This window comes from Phaseolus vulgaris, chromosome 11 (assembly GCF_051622355.1).
Source record: "Phaseolus vulgaris cultivar YP4 chromosome 11, ASM5162235v1, whole genome shotgun sequence".
NCBI classification, from domain to species: domain Eukaryota; kingdom Viridiplantae; phylum Streptophyta; class Magnoliopsida; order Fabales; family Fabaceae; genus Phaseolus; species Phaseolus vulgaris.
This window is the reverse complement of record NC_143508.1, coordinates 47049325-47062090: the sequence shown is the minus strand read 5'-3', so window position 1 is coordinate 47062090 and position 12766 is coordinate 47049325. Positions and strand designations below refer to the sequence as shown.

The window sequence follows — 12766 nt, the reverse complement described above, 5'->3', positions numbered from 1 at the left end:
CACAATAACTCTTTGATATTGTTCTTTGCTTCTTTGATTTTCAGGATATGAGGGAATTCTCAAGTTACACACTAAAACCAGTAACTAATAGTCTTGAATCACTATAGGTGCTCCAATCACTATCACAAAAGGCTTTTAACTTAGCAGAAGTGTTGAAAGAGAAAAATAAACCAAGACTTAAAGCTCCTTTATAGTGAGCAATTGCAGGCTTAGCAAGAAATTGAGAAAGTTTTTGCCAGATAAGGTTATGTCAGGTCAGGTATCGGGGAGATACACAAGTGTGTGAAGTGTATTTTATGAATGATATATAAACTAGTATATGGACCCGTGCAATGCACGGGAATATTTATAATATTTTTTATTTAAATAATAATATTATAATAATAAATCTATATATGAAAATTAAGAATTATTTTAGAGAAAATTAAAATTATAAATCAAAATTACATCAATTATTGAAGTATTAGTAAAGAATTAAAAAAAAATCAAATCGATGAATTATTCAATTATTAGCAAACAATTAGGGATACATAAAAAAACAAAAATAAAAAATTGACCCAGTGTATTATATTTATTGTCATAGCAATGTATAAATATATTTAGATAGATGTTTTCTCAAATTTAAAAGGAAGGCAGGTTTCCATAAATAGTAAAGTTTTGTTCTGAATAACTGTGCTTGAGCATTTTCTCTTTGAAATTGGCAATGGGTGTTTTGTAGCTGAGCATTTTCTTGTTCATCAAATTGTCAACTGTGTTTTGTACCTGCAAAATATAAAGCATACAAAATCTTTTAGATACAATATCCATGAGGTAGTCATATATTCATAATTTTATAAGTCATATATTCATGTAACTGTCTTGTACATGTTAACCACATAGAAAATGGTAAACACATTGTTTAAAAAAACAGCAAGCAGAACTTAAATGTATACACCTACATGTATGCATAATATTGTAAGTCATTGTATTTTGCTTTCATATTATTAAATAAAAACTTTTGACATAATAAATTGTAACATAATGTAATATCTCATTAATTATAGGAAATACTATTATAAAATAAATATTAACTTCATTACTTGTGGCCAAGTGTATTTAAGGCTGAATTCAGAGAACAATAATTTCATGAGAAATGTAAATAAATTCGATAACAAAAGAAGTAAGATGTATTTTTAAATTCAAAGTTTTATAACAGAAAATATACTCCGTAAGAGAACAAAACATACTAAAAAATACAAATGGACTACATAGTTGCTTTTCTTTAGGTGCTATAATATGAGGGTTGATCAATATTGTATTCAATGTCAACACATCTCATTACACATCTGATGTTAATTGCATCATTGCAAATATAATAAATAAAAGAGAAATGTCAATAAAAGAATGGACAATTAATAGAATTATGTAAATATTAAAAAAGAATAAGAATGAATTTGTACCTGTGTTAGGTTTTTGATTCAGTAGTTTAAAGAAATGTACTGAAGAAGTGAATATTTATGAAAAAAAATAAGATAAAATAATATGATACAATAAATTTAATTAGCAAAAGTTTTATGGACTTTTGATGATTATGCTGCTTGTTTTTGTAAACAAAGAACCATATACCTGTCTGAATACAGCTGAATTTTGATCACTTTATTTAGGAAGAATTATGTAACAACACATGTGTAAAATATTATAATATAGAACCTGTGTAAAGTATAATAGCTTCCTATTTTCTGTACTAAATATCCCCTTCTTTCTCAATAATTACAATGGAGTTCCTGTATTAAAAACCTCCGAAGAAACAAAATCATCAAAACAAAATTATACACAATTTTAATTATGAAATTTATTAAGAAGAAATAGATGAATACCTTTCTTTGTAATGCATTATAGTCATGAAAGATCTACTATGCAAATTAAGAGGAAACCTGTAAATACCAAAAAAATATTAGTGTAGTCTTGCTATATAAGAAGATATATTAGAAGAAAAATATCAGAATTAAAAATAGTTTTGTATTAAAGAATTTTCATACCTGATAAGTATTGCTGTAAAAATATTTTCAAATATTTCCCTGTAAACCACATTAGTAGTTGAATTAGTTGTATTTCCATCATCATCCAAAATTAATATTTTCAACCCTTTCTTGGATTTAACTCTGGAAATAGCAACATATAACTGTCCATGTGTAAACACTGGACGTGGTAAATATAAACCAACTTTATTAAGGGTTTGTCCTTGGCTTTTGTTTATTGTCATAGCAAAGCACAAAGATATTGGGAATTGTCTTCTCTGGAACTTTAAAGGCAAGCCTGAGTCAGAAGGAGTCAAATTCATTCTAGGAATTAATATGTTATCACCAATATTTGTTCCGGTAATAACTTTGGCAGCAATCACATTTTTCCCCAAGTGAATTACTTGTAATCTGGTTCCATTGCAAAGTCCATTGGCTTGATCAATGTTCCTTAGAAGCATTATTGGAACTCCTACTTTTAATTTAACACTGTGATTAGGAATTCCGGAACATTTGATATCGTTCAAAAATTCAGTTGTAAACCACTCAGCTTGAGCATTTTCTTGTCCTTCAGATTGGCAAGGGGAGTCTGAACTTAAATAAGTAACTTCTTCTCCGGGGATTAAGGTTAGAATGAAGTCATTGACTTGGTCCACACATTCTGTAGTAGGACACAATATTGCACCATCATCAAAAAATGCATCAGAGTTGAGATTTTGTATGTACCCTGGATAAACAAATTCAACCAAGTGCAATAAAGGTTGTTCAACATTTAGAATTAGAATGTCTTGTGGTATTTCAATAGTTGCTTGTCCCAACTCATTTAATTCCATATCTCCATCTCCAATGTGAAGTATCCAATCTGCAAAATCTTTTATTTCTGATGCAGTTTACTTTGATTTTTCACTGTTTAATCTCATATTTTCAGTAAGTTTGAAGACTTTGCAATGTTTCCACAATTCTGAGTAGTTCAATGTTGCCTTCACAATATCATATCTTGATCCCTTTTTTACAACAGGCAATATCTGTCTAAAATCACCTCCCAAGACAATGACTTTGCCACCAAAAGGTTTAAGGGCATTTTCTTCACTTACAGCCCTCATGATATCCCTTAGAGTTCTATCCAGAGATTCAAAACAGAACCTATTCATCATTGGAGCTTCATCCCATATAATTAAATTAGTTTCAATCAACAATTTGGCCCGAAAACTTCCTTGAGGTATGTTGCAGGTTGAATGTTCATTTATTAACAAAGGAATGCAAAATGTAGAATGAGCTGTTTTTCCTCTAGGTAGTAACAAAGAAGCTATGCCACTAGAAGCTACATTTAACACAATCAACCCTTTTGATCTAATTGCAGTAGACAGAGTTTTTCACATAAAGGTTTTTCCTGTGCCACCATAACCGTATAGGAAAAAAAAACCTCCAACTTGTGACAGTATTGCTGTCATTATATTCTCATACACAACCAATTGCTCCGCAGTTAGAGATTGAAAAAGAGAAGAATGAATTCCAGACATTTGTATCTTGTCATAATTTAATTCATCAATAATTAATCTATTCTCATAAATAAAAGAATCTGAATGAATAGGTTGTGGAAGACTGTTAAAGTCTTTTAAAGATTTACCATTAAGAATCAATAATTCTTCTATTTGTAGAAGACAAAGGTTTTGTATTTGATCATCTTCAATTGTAAGACCTAGCAAAAGAACAACAGTTCATATTTTGAACAAAATAATATGTTATAATGTTTGAAGAAAGCAGAAACTTATACTGGTAGGTTAAACTCTTTCCTTTTTTTGTATACAATGTCATCAGATAACAATTTCCAAGTTTTGTTCCAAACTTCCTCAGGTCTAGACATAGTATTCATGAGTAGCAGTGTAACAAACAATCTTCTCAACTGAGTTCCTGAAGCAAGGGTGCTGGCCTCTATAATTGCATCAATAAATTCTTTATCCTCTGCCAACAGACCCATGGCATAGCATGCCTCTTTATAATTTTTGTAAATAACACCATTAATAGTCCTGATGTTATCATAATTACAACAACCCTTTTTAAAATTCAACAATAACCTAAGATAATATAATTCTCCTGTGCAAGGAGGAATATATGTTAGCCTTCCAATACTAACTCCCTTTTTCCTTGGTTTCCATTCTCTTTGTTCTGACATCCACACAAAATGGTTAGGGTATTGAGAATAAGTCAAATTTTTCCCCTCTGGATAGATTTTATTAGCTTCAAACCAAGCTAAAAACATTGTTCTTTTATGTTGATTTGTATGCAATATTTCATCAATATCTTCATTGTCCTTAAATAGAATGGGTTGCTCTTTTAACAGATGAAAAGTCAGCCTTTGAACTGGAGGCCATCTATGATGAATGTCAAAGGCAAGTATTCTCCAAACAGCTTCACAGGGAGATATATATCTACAATCATAATACTGTTTAATTTCATCTATAACCGGTGTCTCAGTAGAGTCTTTCTGAGGATTAGTAATTTTCAAATTTGCTCTATCTGGACCTTTGTTGACATATTTAAACAAATACTTGATTGAATTTGATTTGTTGCAATATTCTGTGTTAACATGAGCCTGATACCTCAATAGTAGCAATGGGCTATATGGGACAACATTCCTATTGTCTAACTTAATTCCATTTTTAAGAATGAATATTCCTTTATCTCGACGTCTGTAACATGGATATCCATCCTCATCAATAGTAGTCAACAATTTAAATTTCTTTGGGTAAAATTTTGAACATTTACCGTTAGTCATGCAAGGTGAGGAAAACCGAGCTGCTCCGCATGGCCCATGTATCATATACGTTGCAACTGCCTTTGACAATTTAGGATATAAATCTGCCTGCGATAATTCTGCTGAAATCACTCCATCAATGTCTGTTGGAGTTCTTAAATTTTTTTCTCCATCCAACCACAATAATATGTGGGCATGAGGCAAACCCCTTTTTTGAAATTCCACAGTGTACATACCTATAATAAGATAGAAATTGATTGAATTATAATGCAGAAAATCAGAACATAATTTTAAAATATGGATTAATCATTACCTGCATTAACTTTGCCAAAATATTCATCTTTTTTGAAGTCAACCATCATTTGATCTAATTTCATCTTGAATACTCTGCAAACTATATCTGGCCTATCAGCAGCAGTTAATCCTCTTGATGTAACAAAGTCACGTATTTCAGGCCAATTTACGTTGCAGGTAATTGTGATAAATAAATCAGGATATCCAAACCTTTTACAAATTGCCATTGCATCTTGGCAATTGTTGAACATATATCTCATTCCTCCCGTGAATGATGCAGGTAAAACTATACGCTTCCCAACTGCAGAAGAATTTGTTTCTCCTATATTCATTGCCTCTTGTACACCGTTGAGAATATCACAACGCATTGTTCTTTGGTTTGCTCTTATGAACGACAATCTTTGAGATTCAACCATAGTATATGCATCAACCAAGAATTGTTGAAACAGACGACGTGAATGAACTATATTTCCAAACTCAACACTTCTTTCTTGAATTCTAAATGCAATGAATTCTCTTAACGATATACGACTTCTTTTACGTTCTTTGCTATTGCGTATTGGAATATCTTCTTGATAACCATCTTCTCCAAAGGGGAATATTAAAGGATACTGTAATGGGATGAAGGCTGTATGTGTCTCATGCAACCTAAACACTTGTCCAGAAATTTTTTTCACTATGCTATCTCGTCCTACATCCAGGTTGCTCATATCACCGACAATTAACGCTGCTATCTCATCAGTTGTAGGGGTATTGTACACCCTTGGATCTTTTGAACGATGTCTAAATAACCTCAATCCAAAATCTGAATGTACATCAGAATTTACAAAATCTTTGACTCTTCTAAAACTTTTTGCCAGGACATTGTTATCATCAATCATCTTGGTAAGATCTTGAATCAATGATTTATCAAACTTCAACTCTTTCAAATTGGACCTAAATAAAATTTAAATAAATATTAATTCAAAATAATATTATAAATGAATCTGCTGAAAAGAAACTAACCTAATGTAACACATACCCAAAGTGAGATACTCTGTTTAAGAGTTCATTTTGTGTATCATATATGTAAAGTTGTGCGAACTTGGGCATTTCTCCACTGTGAGGTAGTAAGCTTCCAATCCTATGGTAGTTTTGTCCATGCAGAATAAATTGAGGAGGCCCAAAACCATCATTTACGGAAGAGTGAACTTTTCCTCCAATTGAAGTAAATGAAAACATACTATTGTAACCTCTGATATGTTGTAAATAGTGTTGGCTTCGTTGATCTTGACCATTTAATAACTCTAGAATCAATTTAGGAGGTTGTTGTAGGTAAGGTAGCTGTACTTTTCCTTTTTGGCAACATATAGAAAAATAAACCTTTAGGAAACTCTTTGTTTTGAAGGATCTTTCTTCATACCACACCTCGACCAAACAATATTCACATTGTATATTTGGTTGTCCAAATGAAACAATATCTATATTGAAATAATAAATAAGGTTATATATTACATTTACATTAATGAATTTAATTTGAATACAAAAAGTTAAAGTTAGAGACATGCACCTTCATTTTCAGCTTTTGAATACAATTCGGAAGTGTAAACTTCTATGCTCTGATCTGAACACGAAACAAAGTAAATCAAAGTGCTTTAGAAGCAATTAACTAAATTAAAAATAACATTTAAACTATTTTTATCACCATTATGTTCTTCGTTTTCGTCATGTTCTTCAAAATTCAAGGTCTTAGTAACTGATTGCAGGATTTGAGCACTGTATGTACTGCAACTTTTATCTAACCACATTGTGTTATTACCATTATTTGCTTCATTTTGCAGATCTTCAAAATTCAATCTCTTAGTCACTGATTGCAGGATTTCATCACTGTATGCCCTGGACCTGTTATCTAAGCTTATTGTTTTCTTAACTACACTTCCACGATTGTAATTACCTGTAGAAAAGTGCATTTAATAAGTATTAAAACATTTGTTAAGTTACAAATTGAATATCAATTTGTAATTACTTTTTGTCATAAATGTATCAAAAATAGTAATTTTTTAAATTTATAATTATAGTACCTCTTCCTGGATGATATTTTTCCCGCAATCTACCAATTAAGTTTTTGGTATTTCCTCCTGTATTTTTGGCCTCATTTGGATTAATAGAAACAAAATAACATTTAACAATTATCTATATTAGTATATATTCCACTCTGTATTATCAGTATCAAATTTAATGAACCTAATTACATGAGGAGTTGTGAACTCACCATGAAGGTATTCTGTAAGGCTATTTTGTCCTTTAGTAATAGTTCCCATTGATGACACTACTTTCGTAGTTGAATGCATAGTGTTGACTTCTTTGTTTGCTGTCATGTTTTTAGAAACTGCGTAATCTCTTCCCGTAATAACCGATGATTGAGAAGAAACATAATGAATTGACTTGACAGTATTTAAACCTACAAAAATTATTTTGAAATCAATTATTTGAATTATCTTCAATACTGTAGTAATATAAGTAATGTAGTAATATAATCAGTACACAATTCATTGTAAGAACATAATGTAATTAAAAAACTTAGGAGATGATTACATTCAATGACATAGTGTGTTAGTTAAATAAAAAGCGAAATGCAATTGTAACAAATAAATTGATTCTATGGTTTAAATTTATTGTTCTTTTACAGAATTCAATTTAGTTGAACAATAATTTTAACTGTACTTCAATTATAAAGAGGTAGAGTACCTGTTCTTTTGATATTTGTATTGTGCATTTCAGACTGTATATTTTTTCGTTTTCTTGTGGCAGAGTTTGCATCATCAATATCCAAAACTAAAAAAATAAGTAATTAGTAATATATATATATATATAAATATATATATACATAAAATATGGTAGTTTGAAGTAAAAAAACAGATAAAATTAAGTTTACCATGGCTTCTCCCAGATAAGGATATTGTTTTCTGACTTTGATGATAAGATTTTGTTGTTCTTGCATTTCTTGCCTTTTCAGGATGACAACCTAAACAAAATAAATTCGAAAATAAAGTAAAAAAATTTACACTAAGATTTCTCATTTAAAGCAAAACAAAAAATAAAATCAACTTACCATTACTTATCTCAATTAACGGTTCTCTGTTGGGAATGACTTGTTCTGCGAATAGTAATAAATTATATTATATAAATATATGTGAATATGAAATAAAATAGCATAGATTCAATTCAAGCTGAAATAGTTATCTGAGTTAATGCTATTCCATTTACAATTTCTCATACTATAATTAAAAAAAAATGGATTTATTTGACGGAAACAGAAAAAAAACATATAACAATATTTTCTCATTATTTTGGATGAAAAATAATATTTACGAATTCAAACTACAATGATGTGAATGTTCAGAAAAACAATGAAGAACATATATGACTCAAGAAACGTAAATATAAATATATTGTATTCCATGATTCATTACCGTTTGCTTGAGAATGAGAACCAACTCCATTTGTTGTAGTAAACTTTGGCCTCAGTTGCTCCATAACTTCAGAGAGTTTTGTACTCAGAAATAACTATTTTCAGGTATAGAAATCCTATTGTTATAAATACTTAGTGTCTAAACTATCTTTCTTTTGCCGCCAAATTCTTTTAGAGATTTGGAGGAACATTAGTTCCTTATTTCTCATTACTTTTTCCATAATACATTTAATAAAAATACTTATCTTATTTGTTACTGTGCAAAATATATAAATGTTAAAGTAAGAAGTTAATAAATTTTTAAAGGATATGAAGTTAAAATCAAAAATCAATTAAACATTTAATTCAGTATAAGTAATACCTAAAATCAAATATAATATTCTATGTCATTGGTCATTAATAAAAAAAGGTTAAAGAGACAACTCCTTTAAAAAGTTACCTTTCACCAGTGAATAGAGTTGTAGTCTTGTCCATCATTTGGAAATGTAACCTAATTAAAAACTTATAATCACAACAATAAACTGAATAAGCAATTTAGGCAGTATAAGTTTTCAATGAAGACAATGGAATGAATGAATGCAATGGATATCCAAAATGGGATCTTAACTTTTTATATGTGTGGAAACAAATTTGCTTTTCTATTCAAAAGAATGTCTTTCTATTTTAAGCATTGTCATTAATGAAATTCTTGTTTGACTTTAGAAAGAACCCACCTGCAAGTAAATATATTTGTCAGGTTGAATACAGAACAAATTTAAAGTAGCAATTATTTGTAAAGAATAACCTTAAAGAATGTCCAATTTAGTGGTCAAAAAGATGAAAGCATAACATTTAAACATGGATAGCATTATTTTGAGAATCGTAGTAAGCAAAAAAAGGAAAACTTTATGTATGTTTGTTCTGCACAAATCAAAAAGTTGTCTTCAATTTAACACAAAAAAGGAAACCTTGCAAGAAACCCTAAAATTTGTCAACGATCCAAAAAATCTCCCATTTTCTTACATTGTCGGTTCAATGTGTTCTAATGCCTAATTCCATGAAAAAGATAAATGAACAAACAAAAATCATGTATAAGTAAACTCTTAATAAAATAGGTATGCTAACCCGTGCAATGCACGGGAATATTTTAAATATTTAATATTTAAATAATAATATTATAATAATAAATTTATACATCCAAATTAAAAATATGGTAGAGTCCATTATAATTATAAATCAAAATTATATGAATTATTAACAAACAATTTAAGAATATATCAAATAGATAAAAATAAAAATATTATGACTCAAATTAAAAATAAGTGTTTGATCTTGGCTTTTGTTTATTGTCATAACAAAGCACAAAGATATAGTGAATTGTCTTCTCTGAAACTTAAAAGGCAGGCCTGATTCATAAGAAGTATCAATAACATTCTTCCCCAAGTGAATTACTTGTAATCTTGTTCCATTGCAAAGTCCATTGGCTTGATCAATATTCCTTATAAGCATTATTGGAACTCCAACTTTTAATTTAACACAATGATTAGGAATTCCCGAGCATTTGATATCATTCTAACATTCAGTTGTAAACCACACTTGAGCATTTTCTTGTTGATCAGATTGGCAAGGGTGTCTGAACTTAAATAACTAACTTCTTCTTCGGGATTAAAGATAAAATGAACTCATTCACTTCGTCCACACATTCTATAGTAGAACATAGTATTGCACCATCATCAAAAAATCCATCAGAGGTAAGATTCTACATGTAGCCTGGATAAACAAATTTAACCAAGTGTAATAAAGGTTGTTCAACATGTAGAATTAAAATTTCTTATAGTATTTCAATAGTTATTTGTCCCAACTCATTTAAATTCATATCTCCATCTCCAATATGAAGTATCCAATCAACAAACTCTTTTATTTATGTTGTAGTTTGCATTGATTTCTCACTGCTTAATTTCATATTCTCTGTAAGTTTCAAGACTTTGCAATGTTTCCATAATTCCACGTAGTTTACTATTGTCTTCACAATGTCATATCTTGATCCATTTTTTTACAACAGGCAATATTGTCTAAAATCTTCTCAATAGTGTAACAAACAATCTTCTCAACTGAATTCCTGAAGCAAGGTTGTTGGCCTCTATAATGGCATTAGTAAATTTTTTATCATCTGCCAATAGCCCCATCGCATAGCAAGTCTCTTTATATGTTTTGTAAATTACCCCATTAACAGTGTTGATGTTATCATAATTACAACACCCTTTTTATAATTTAACAATATCCTGAGATAATATAATTCTCTTGAACCAGGAGGAATATATGTAAGCCTTCCAATTCTAACATCCATCTTCCTTGGCTTTCATTCTCTTCGTTCTGCCATCCAAACAAATTGGCTAGGATATTCAGAATAGGTCAAATGTTGCCCCTCTAGATAAATTTTATTAATCTCAAACCAAGCTAAAAACATTTTTCGTTTATGTTAATTTGTGTTCAATATTTCATCAATTTCTTTGTTGTCTTTAAATAGAATGGGTTGCTCACAGATGAAAAGTCAACCTTTGAACTGGAGTCCATCTAGTTGACAATCTAATTGACAAAGCATGCCAAGCAACAAACAATGGGAATTGAATAACATAATTTTCTTACTTTAGCTGACATAAATTGAGTGTTGAGCAATATTGAGTTATAATATCAACACATTTCAATCACCGTTGCAAATAATAGAACTGATGGATGGAAATATATGAAAGATAAGAAACTATTTTTCTACGTGTCATACGTGTACTGTTAAGTCTTAGAAAAAAACAGGAAGTAGAAGTATTATTTTGTCATTCTAATGTTGTATTTCCTGCTTTCGAAAAAGTTCATCAGTCAAATCAAATTTAATGTGATCATGTTATTATTCTTATTTTATTTTAAATAACATTAAAATATTTTATATTTTATATTTCAATTCATTTTAAAAATTAGTTCTTAGTTCTTATATAAATAGTGATAATAATAATATTATATTATTATATTTGACCTTTTTTTCATTTAAAAAAATAACACACATTTTATGTCTCTTTTGAAAGTTACATTTATTTAATGATATTTGACATTTATAAATTTTGAATTAACTTTTATTAAACTAAAATAAGTATGATAGTCCATATAGTGAAAAAATTATAAAATAACAAATTGAAATAAAGAATATAAAATAACATTCCATAATAACATTTATTCAGACAATGTTAGAAATGAATTTAAATTTCTATATTGTTAATATGCTTAAATTAAATAAACTTCAAAAATAAAATTAAATTAAATTAAACACATAACATGAAAACAAAACTTGTAATATTAAAATAAGCAAAACAAATACATATTAAATTTTGAATAATTTAGAAATTTTATTAATTTTCTATTTTTATTTAAGAATGACATTATAAATTTTTGGATTTTTATTTTATTTCAGATTTTGAATAATTTAGAAATTTAATTTATTTTATATTTTCATTTAAGTAGAACATTAAATTATTTAATTTAGTATTTATTTTACATTATTATTTAAGTAGAAATGTTAAAAAATTATGAATTTATATTTATTTAAGATTTTGAAAATTTATAAATTTTATTTATTTAATATTTTTAAATTAAAAATAAAGTAATTTAAGATTTTTATTTATTTAAAATTTTGAAAAACTTATAAATTTTATTTATTTAAAATTTTATTTATTATACGATTGTGACAGTAATGCTAACAGATTATTATTTTATTATTACTATTATTAATATTTTATTATTATTTTTATTGTTATTTTTTATTTTACACTGCACTGTAATTAATTTACCTAAACCTATATTTATAGTTTTATTTTACAATTTTTTCTGAATACTAATACACATATATACACATATACATAAACATTACATATACCAATACACGTCATAACCATAACAATTGTCATTTCAATCAATTTCATTCAAATGTTATTCATACCTACTTATTTAATATTTTATATTTAATTTAATATTTAATCTAAATGATTTTAATTATTTAATATTTATATTTAAATCTATCTTTATATCTTGATATTTATTTATTTCTTTTATATCTTTATCTTTATATTTAATATTCATTTAATTTAAAATTTATTTGTTTATTTTATTTATTATTAGATGATTGTGTAAATTTCTTTTATTTATTATACGATTATGATAAGATAGTATGTACGTAAAAAAAATAGTTGACATAATAATCATTCACAAATATTTGACATTTATAAATTTTGAATTATTTTTTATTAA

The 12766-nt window shown here is 28.0% G+C and overlaps 1 pseudogene; it reads right to left on the bottom strand.

Moving 5' to 3' along the window:
• Nucleotides 1-1723: 1723 nt before the first annotated feature.
• LOC150023317 (uncharacterized) lies at nucleotides 1724-8562 on the bottom strand (annotated as a pseudogene).
• Nucleotides 8563-12766: the final 4204 nt, after the last annotated feature.